The sequence below is a fragment of the Choloepus didactylus genome, chromosome 15 (genome assembly GCF_015220235.1).
Source record: "Choloepus didactylus isolate mChoDid1 chromosome 15, mChoDid1.pri, whole genome shotgun sequence".
NCBI lineage: Eukaryota > Metazoa > Chordata > Mammalia > Pilosa > Megalonychidae > Choloepus > Choloepus didactylus.
Window position 1 is genome coordinate 49,232,194 of NC_051321.1, and position 9,498 is coordinate 49,241,691.

A 9,498-nucleotide genomic window follows, 5' to 3' on the forward strand; every position below is an offset into this window, starting at 1 on the left:
GTGAAACTTCAAAGCGTAAAGGGCTAAATTACTGCTTAATTAGTGGAAACTAGATCTGAAAACATTGCAAAAAAAAAAAAAAAAAAAAAAGAACAACAGAAAAATAACAACTAAAATCCAAAATGTTCTGAGGACCAACCCTCTGGAATGATGTTGTTGTTCTTGTTAAGTGTTTTGGGGGAAATTTATTTAATTTGATCCTACTTCTATACCTCCAGTATTTTATCTTCTTTTAACAAAATTCAACTTTTGTTTGAAGTTTAAAAATACATTTAAATAGAATTACATTAGATTGAATAAATGTTCCTTAAATCCCACCACCTTCCCACTAATATCTTCTGTATAACACATTTACTTCTCTAAAGAACAATCTTGGACTCAAAAACAGCCAGAAAAATTCTGAAAATGAAGAAATAGGGGAAACTAACTCTGCTGATTACTAAAACTTCATATATCATGTTGTTTTTAATACACATATTTTTCTATATATAATTGATTATATGAAAAAAATGACATTGCCTATATCTGGAGTAGAGAGGGTTAGTCAATAAATGATGCTGGAGAAAATTATTAAATCTGTATTTCACTCAATATACCAAGATACATTTCAGGTGGATCAGATTTAAGCAAGAAAAATAAAACTAACAACTAAAAGAAAATATTGGTTATTTAAAAGAAATCTAAGCATGAAACAACAAACCCAGACCATAGAAGAAAGTAGTCTACTATCTTAAAATTAAAAATTTTCTATCTTTAAGTTTAAAATTATCCATAATGAAAATAATAAAAATTAAAAAGATAAGTGACAAACTGACAAAACATATTTACCATAAGTGTTACAGAGGGCTAATTTCTTTAATATATAAAAAATAACAACAAATGTGTGAGAAAATCACCAAAAACTCAAAGGAGAAAAATGAGGAAAGGATATAAACAGCAGGAAAAAAATGTTCATAAACATATGAGATGACTCAACCTAATTTACATTCAGACAATTTAAAAAAAAGTAGATACTACTTTTCATTTATCAAAAGACTGATAACATTTTGTTGGTGGTGGCCTAGAGACACAAACAACTCACATACAATTAGTGAAACTGGTTTTACCTCTATGGAAGACAACATTGCAATATTATCAAAATGTAAAATTCATGTAACATTTGACTTCTAGAAATTTATCCCACATATACTTAGGACATGTACAAAGATATCCATTACAGTATTTTCTATAATAATAATTCTATTATTTCTAAAACAATGTACAGTCTAACAATAGGAGAATGAATAGAGTATATGTATCTGGTTAAAAAGAACATGTAGTATATGTACTGAATTAGAACTCTATGATAGAGTGTCAAGTTAAAAAAAATGCTTTCAGTAGCACAGCAGGCTATTATTTGTGTAAAATGCAATAATATACCCATATATATTTTCTTGAAAATCTCTGAAAGAATATCTAGTAAAAGTGGAGGTCTTGGGAAAGAGGGACGTGTAGGAGGGAAACCTTCCACTGTTAACCTTTTTAGTATTGTACCATAAGTAAATACATTAAATGAAATGTTCAGGGCAACATTTTAGGATATACAAATATTCTTAGCATAAAACATGTTTTTTTTTTCAATGCTTCTGGACAGTTATAATTAATTACACTGTGATTTTTTTCTAAAATCTATGGATATGAAACTCTGCACAGCCTTTGAACTCTATGAGCAATGAATGAATTGCTGAATGGATGAACTGCTTATACCCATTAAATAAAAGCTAAATATTCAAAGTAAATGGTGAATTATTTATTTTAAGCATAACCTCCATCTCCACTTCCCTGACCTTTACCCTATGCCCTGGAGGCCAAAAATAAGTCAGACCTAAAACCATTTCTTTTATAAATGTACATATTGGATAAAAACCAAGGCACACACAAAAATTTGAAAAAAAAAGAACAAACAAGGCACAATTTTAATACATGAATAATAGAAAATAATGAGGTTTGGCTCATGACTTCCTTTTACTCATTTATAAATGATTATATAATTTGTCAATACCAGAGACTTAAAGGAAATTATTGGTTTTTTGCTCTGAATGAGATGCTATTAAGCTTATATTTTCTTATTTTCCCCATAAGGTAATAAAGAGTTTTCAAGAGTTTAATCTTCTACACTGTATCTTGATATGTAGAATTACCTTTGTACTTACAGATAAAAACACCCATTATCATTTAAAATAAAATGTATGTATCTGATTGAGTGGCTCATTTGTTATATAGTTACTATTTAATTGTGTGTAACAGGTTAAATCCATTTCCAACATGCCAAGGGAAAAATATTCCCCAAATGGTGAAGGAGCTGTAACCCCTTTTATTTACTCATCTACATTTTCTTCCTGAAATATCTGGGCAAATTGGGTAGTCAGATGATCATAAAAGATGTCAATTACTGAGATTTTCAAACCTTTCTCCTTCCTCAACCTATACTGTTAAGAGGAAGAAGTAAATTGAATTCAGATAGTATCTTACATCTAGTATGTGTTGAGATCTTTATTTATGCCATCATTTCTCCACCTAAAGTCTTTCCTAACTACTTTTAAGAATAATAATCCTTACATACCATTTAACAAAACAGTTCCAGTTTTAGGAATCTATCGTAACAGAGAAGCAACAGTACAAAAATAGGTATATAAAAATGATTATTTCAACAATATTAATAGTTGCAAAGCATGGAAACACTCTGCATGCCTAAGAACAGAGGAATAACCGATGGTACATTTATCTGATGAAATATTATGGAACTATAAAAAAAACGAGTCAGATCTATATCAACAGACCCAAAGGGTTTTCCACAATGTATTTTTTTGTTGTTGTTGTTGTTGTTGTTGTTTTTTAACAAAACTGAAGATACCTTTATTTTCCAAGCAGTGCAATCCAGTATACACGGGAGTACTCTGTACGACACTCATGATCAATACCCTCTTATTTCCATTTCTTATGTCATTGAAAACCTGGCATATCATTTGCTAAAAATCACATAAAGGCTCCCAAAATTGATCCAGGAGATTTTCCAAACTATGTTTTCTCTTCATTAGTCAAATCAGCACTTTGCTGACAGTGGAATGAAATGCGAGCCTTACACTGACGACCATTAACAAGAAAGACTACACTTATGCTTCCAAGTATAAAAATTAAGTCTGAATGGCAGAGAGCCTAATTTGACTGTTTTTCCAAATCGGCCACTGAGAACTTGAAGAGCACTACAGAAATTACCCTCTTTTTGTGGAAATTAAGTCCCATAATCTGCACAAGCAAGGGTCCAACATACAGGAGACGCAGCAGAGCTACAGGGGTTCTGTTCACGTGGGTGAAGTCACCCAACGAACTGCGTCCTGCCGTGTCCTCCGTGAGGGCCGCTCCTCACTGGCTTCACATCATCTTGGTCCTCTGGTCTGACGGCAGCTACCTGGGAGACTTTGGGTAGTAATCTTTATAGTGCCAAGAATATATCTTGGATGAACCCCAGGGCAGGATGCCCTGCCCAAAATATACAGATGTTCTCATGATACGAAGGCCATTCTGTAGGTTGCACATATATCAGCTCCTCTGGGAGACACAAAGCCACTGTCCTTTTTAGCTAGAGCGCATTCCGTCTGGCAACCCCACCCCCACCCCCCACCTCCCCACGCCCCCCATTCCCCCCACCCACCCCCGCTAACTCTTCTTTCGGTGCTCCCTCATGTGCGCAGCAATTGAACCAGCTATTTCTGCATTCTTCTTGTTCTGGCCAAAATAATCTAGAAACTCACCATCTGGTCTAATCAAGTACATTATTATTGTTTGATCCACTATGTAGTCCTTGTCCTCATCCTTGGGTCCTGGGCTGTAATATCCTCCTTATGCTCGGGCCACTTATCAATCTCTTCTTTTGTCCCAGTCAAGCCAATCAGCCTGGGGGAAAATTCTTTCACATAAGTTGTGATGTCTTCTTTTGTGTCCCTCTCTGCGTCAGGAGTGATGAAAAGAGGAGTTAAATTTGGCAGAGATGGAATACTATCTATTTCATCCACGACTTGAATCATTTTTTCTAGTTCTTCTGGACAGATATCAGGGCAATGGGTGAAACCAAAATAAATCAATACCCACTGGCCTAGGTAGTCCTTGTCAGTTTTAGGCTCTCCAATGTGAGTTGTGAGGGAAAATGGTCCCCCGAGTAACGGCTTTCCTAGGCTTCGCTGCCCTTCCTTCTCCAGCTTTTCTGCCTTTTCTTTCTTGAAGTATTTCATTCCAGCCAGTAAAGCTCCTCCAATAGCAAACGTGAATGCTAAGGACTTCCAAGAAACAGGCCCGGGCTCCGAGGGGCGCGTGGGGTCTCTGCGGCCTTTCGACCCAGGCCCTGACGACCCCGGGGGTGGCGGCATGGCGGTGCTGAGGGCCCGGCTTCCCAGGCAGCTGCCCGCGAGCCCCGAGCCCCGCCACGCCTCCTCTCCTACGCCGAGCTGCCTCGGCAGCCTCTCGCGGTGGCCTCAGCGGGGCCCAAAGCTCGACTCCGCGACACAAGAAACGCCAAAAGCGGCCACCCGGAGGCCGCACGACTCGGCTGGGGACCACTAGCAGCCCCGCCATGAGCTTAGAAGCAACGTATTGTTAAGTTAGGACAAAATGTGCACAATGACTCCATTCTTAAAAAAACAAATTCCAACCAAAAACTACTATGCGAAATACGTGTGCATGTAAATGTAAGTGTATGACTAAGTGAAAACCTGTGGGAGAATACACACCACGCTGTTAGCACTCGTCACTTGAGGTGGTGGAAGTACGTCAGTTAGTTGGCCTCGGCTGTAAGTGCTAGTGCTCTCGACTCAAATTGATTTTGAAAGTGAGGAAATGGTTTGGTTTTCATAAATAGAAAGCTAGCCCAAAGGTGATTTCAGCGTCAGTGTCTTTTTGGCTCTGTTCTCTGATTTCCTTGGGAGCTCCCTCTTTGAGGGCTTTGAGCACCAGCTTGATCTTCAGTGTACTTTGTTCACAGTGGCAAAATAGCTGTTTCAATTCTTTGTTTCTTATCAACACACCTAGGGTACTGTATAAATTATCACCTGAACTGGGAAATTTCTGAGTGAAAGGTGATTCTATTAATTCTCAATCCAGGATAATAAGCATAAACAAGAACTGTCCCAGGCAAACTGGGACCTATGGCTCCCCTTCACACATCACAGCACTCAAAAGAACAGAGAGACTACCCTTCTGGTGGCTTATCCTTAAGAGAGAAAACCTATTTCTCAGATGCCTCAAGTGAAGTTCTTCTCAAGACTCACTGGGCTCATTTGGGTCTTGTTGCCTTCCCTGACAATCCTTGGGTCTGGGAGAATGCCAAATAGTGATGGACTTACGATGACTGTTTTTTGAACCTGTCAGTAGTATTTACTGTTATTTAAAGTGAATTTTTTTCCTGGATTTGTTTGGAAACCCAGGAAAGTTTATGCCTAGAGTCTCCTGTAAAAATAAAATTAAAAGCCCAATTTAGTTCTAGAATTTTGGAATAGCACTAGTTGAATAGTGCTTATTTAAAATTAATGCAACTGCTATTTTATTTTTACTAGAGTACATCAATTTTTCTAGCTGGCCCTCTCCCTATTTCTAGTCTGGATTTTAGAATAAACTTTGTCATATTTGTTAAGAAATTTTGATGGAAAGGTAATTAGGATTTGTTGACTGTGTTTTCTATATTATTAAGGATAGAAATTGAATTTTGATAAATGCCCCTAATCATCAATTGAGCTCTTTTTTCCTCCCATATTAATAGATTTCATACTATTGAAGCATTCCTGCTTTCCACATTTGAATCATACTTCATTATTCTGTAATGTACCTTAAACACAGTGCTAAACTCTTTGTTAATATTTCATATATGTGTGTGTGTGTGTGTGTGTGTGTGTATTTCCAAAAGCTAAATTATTATATTTCTTGATCTTTAGTGTGTATGTTTGTCAGGTTTAGTTTCAATGTTATACTCATTTTGTAGAAAGGAATTTGAAAAGTTCTCTTTTTTCTCTCTGTTCTGAAAAAATATAAAAGTGGGACAGGAAAGATTTATTTATTTACAAAACAACTATATAGCACTTACTAAATGCAAGGCACTGTTTTAAGCATTATACAAAAACAAGCTCATTGACTTCTCATAATAACATTATGAGGTATGACTATTATTTCTCTTTTATAGCTGAAAAGTGGAGGCACAGAGAAGTTAAGTAACTTGTTGACGGTCACACAGCTCATACATGGCAGAATTATGTAAAAATTTACTCCAGACAGTCTGGCCCCAGAGTCCACCGTCTGAAATAATTTAGTTAGTTTTTGATACTTTACTGATTTCTCCCATGATCTCCATGATTTACTTGAAAATAATTCATTCATCTAGTGTTCAAATTTAATTCCACTGAGTTTTGTAAAGCAATTGACTGAAGGCTACTGAGCAGATTAATGTGATGAAAATTAAAGCATCAGCTATTTCTTCTTTCAAAAAATATCTACTAAGTCCCTCAGACACTGATTTGGATGAGGGAGGTCTATAGGTGAACAATCACAAAAAGAATCACATCTCTATTCTCATAATGATCATGTTCAAATGAGGCAAGACAGAAAAATAAACAAACAAACAAAAAATTATAATAGGTCCAGTGGTACTAAGTGCTAAGAGAAAAATAAAATAAAAAAACAAGGATATCTAGACCAATGGCATGCATGGGAGGATGGATTGGTTTAGACACACTGGCCAGGGAAAACCAGAATGATATGATGGAGCAGGCCATGTAGACAGATATCTGGGGAGAAAATTCCACCAGCAAGGGAAAGATTTCAGCAGGAATGTGCTTGATGAGTTACAGAAACAGTGAGGAGGATAATGCAGCTGGAACAGACTGACAGAAGGTAAAGGACATGATCAGAAGGTGTCTGGGCACCAGTCATGTAGGGCCTTGAAGACTATGGTAAGAACTGTTTTCTTTCATTGAGATAAAAAAAACCATGGGGAGATTTTGAGCAGAGATGTGGCAGGAGATGACTCACATATACAAAGATCACTCTTCCTTCTGCACAAGAAAGGGTCTATGATGGGGTCAAGGTGGAAACAGGGAGACAAGAATTGGTATTGCAGTCTCTGTGGAACTAGCAGCTTTAGCTATCTTTACAGAGGTGGAAGTACTGAGAAGTTCTAGATATATTTAGAAGGTATATTTCACCAGATTCCCATCAGATTGGATGTGAGGAGTGAGAAGAAAAGAGTCCAAGTTTTGATTCCAGGATTCATGACTTTGGCAACTGGAAGAATGCAGGTATCATTTCCTGATTGGGAAAGACCAGAGGAGGAGCAGATTTGAGAGGAAAGATCAAAAATTTGATTTTGGATTTGTTGCTTTTGAGATGCTGCGTGAGTTTCCTATCCCTGCTGTAGCAAACTTTAAAAAGTTTAGTAGCTTAAAACAACACAAATTTATTATGTTGCAGTTCTGTAGGTTAGAAGTCAATATGGGTCACACTGGGCTAAAATCAAGGTGATGGCAGGGTCATGTGTGGAGACCCTAGGAGAATCCTTTTCTTTGCCTTTTTCAGCTTTTTGAGGCTGTCCACATTCCTTGGCTTGTGGCCCCTTCCTCCATATTCAAAGCCAGCAACAGTGGGTCAGGTACTTCTCACAGTGCATTACTCTGATCTCCTCTTCTGCCTCCCTCTTTCACTTTAAAGGACACTTGTGAGTACCTGGGATCCACCCAGATAATTCAGAATAATCTCCCTATTTTAAGGTCAGCTGATTAGCAACCTAATTCTGTTCCCTTAATTCTCCGTTGCCTTGTAAAGGCATGGACATCTTTGGGAGGACATTATTCTGCTTACCACAGATGCCAATTACAATCAAATGTAGTTATAATAAAATCACATATACCTTTTATTTCTATCAAAAAGAAGCATATAAAGTACCAAGATGGAGGGTTAAGTAGGAATAAGTCTCACTGCCTTACAAAAATGCTGAATTTCCAAATCAGTCTCTCTATACAAATGTCAATTCTAAAGCATTTTAAAACAAAACAATAATTATTATAGCCTTGAAAATTCTTATTGCTGTGGTAGTTCAAATGGGTAAACCAATTGGTTATCATATTTGTGCTAATTGTTATTTACTCTATTAAGCTTTTTTAAAATGCTACTTTTGAGAGAAAACAATACTTCAAAACCCCTAAATAAAGTCCTTAAATTTTAGTATAAAACTGAAAGTAGTATTACATTATTTTCTTAAAGTGCTGTTTATACCCAGTATATGTAAATAATCATGAAAAGGTCACTAGAAGAATGGTTTCATTCTTTTTAAATGAATATATTAAAATATATATTAAGTGAATAATGATATACACTTCATCATTTGTATATTTAAAAATACATTGATTTTTTACACAGACATACCTAGGCATGTGTGTGCATTTACAATATATATAGTTTTAAACTTGCTTTTCTTGATTAACATGTTTTATGTCATCAACAATTTTCTGCACAATCATATTTAATGGTAAAGTAGTATTCCATTGAGTCTTAATTTCTTTAACCTATTCTCATTATTATCTGAATAGATTTCAAATTTTACTATTACTAGCATGACCAATCTTGTATTTAATTATTGTAAAGATCTAGTGATTCTTGGGATCAATCTCTGGAAGTGAAATTATTGGAAAGAAGAGTCATACTTTCTAAGGATTTGAGCATGAAATGAGAACCATTTTAGTCTTTGAAGCCAGTGTTCAGTCAGTTTAACTAAATCACTGTTTAAGAGGATGCAGTTGGTTTGTCATCATCAACTTCTCATTTAGAAATTTTGAGTAGGGATATAAAAGATTTTGAATTTCAAATGATAAAAAATGTTAGTATATCAGGACTAACGAATATTAGCATTTCAAGAGAAAGTTTGTGGGCCCCCTTTACCCTCTTATCAACAAATATGAAACACTGTTATCAAATTTACAGTAAGAAGATGTATTGCTACTTCAGTTCCTCTGTTTCTATTATAAGTAGCACAAAGATAATAAAAATAAAGAAAAGTGGAATATTAATAAAATGATTATCATTTAACAAGTGCATACTGTGTTTTAGGTAGTGTGCTAAGTGATTATGTTGGCTCTTTTATTTAATCCTCACAAAAAAAGCCATGAGTTAGATAGCATCAATAGTCCTATTTCACAGATGTAAAAACCAAGACCTAGAAAGGCAACATCTAAGTCCACCTAATTAGTAAGTGATGGAGCTAGCATTCAAAATCAGGTTTCTCTGATTACTTTTGAAGTAAAATTCTAGACTTCCTTGACCCTCTTTCCAGCTATCATTGTTGTCATCATTGTCATTATCATCATCATCATCATCATCATCATATTCATCATCCCTCCATCCATCCATCCACCCATCCATTCATTCAAAGGAATATTTAGTGTCTATGATATAGGATGCTTTCTGCTAGTTATTTGGGAAACTACA

General features: G+C 35.9%; 1 pseudogene; it reads right to left on the reverse strand.

The window, feature by feature from the left end:
• Nucleotides 1–3,696: 3,696 nt before the first annotated feature.
• LOC119509768 lies at nucleotides 3,697–4,608 on the reverse strand (annotated as a pseudogene).
• Nucleotides 4,609–9,498: the final 4,890 nt, after the last annotated feature.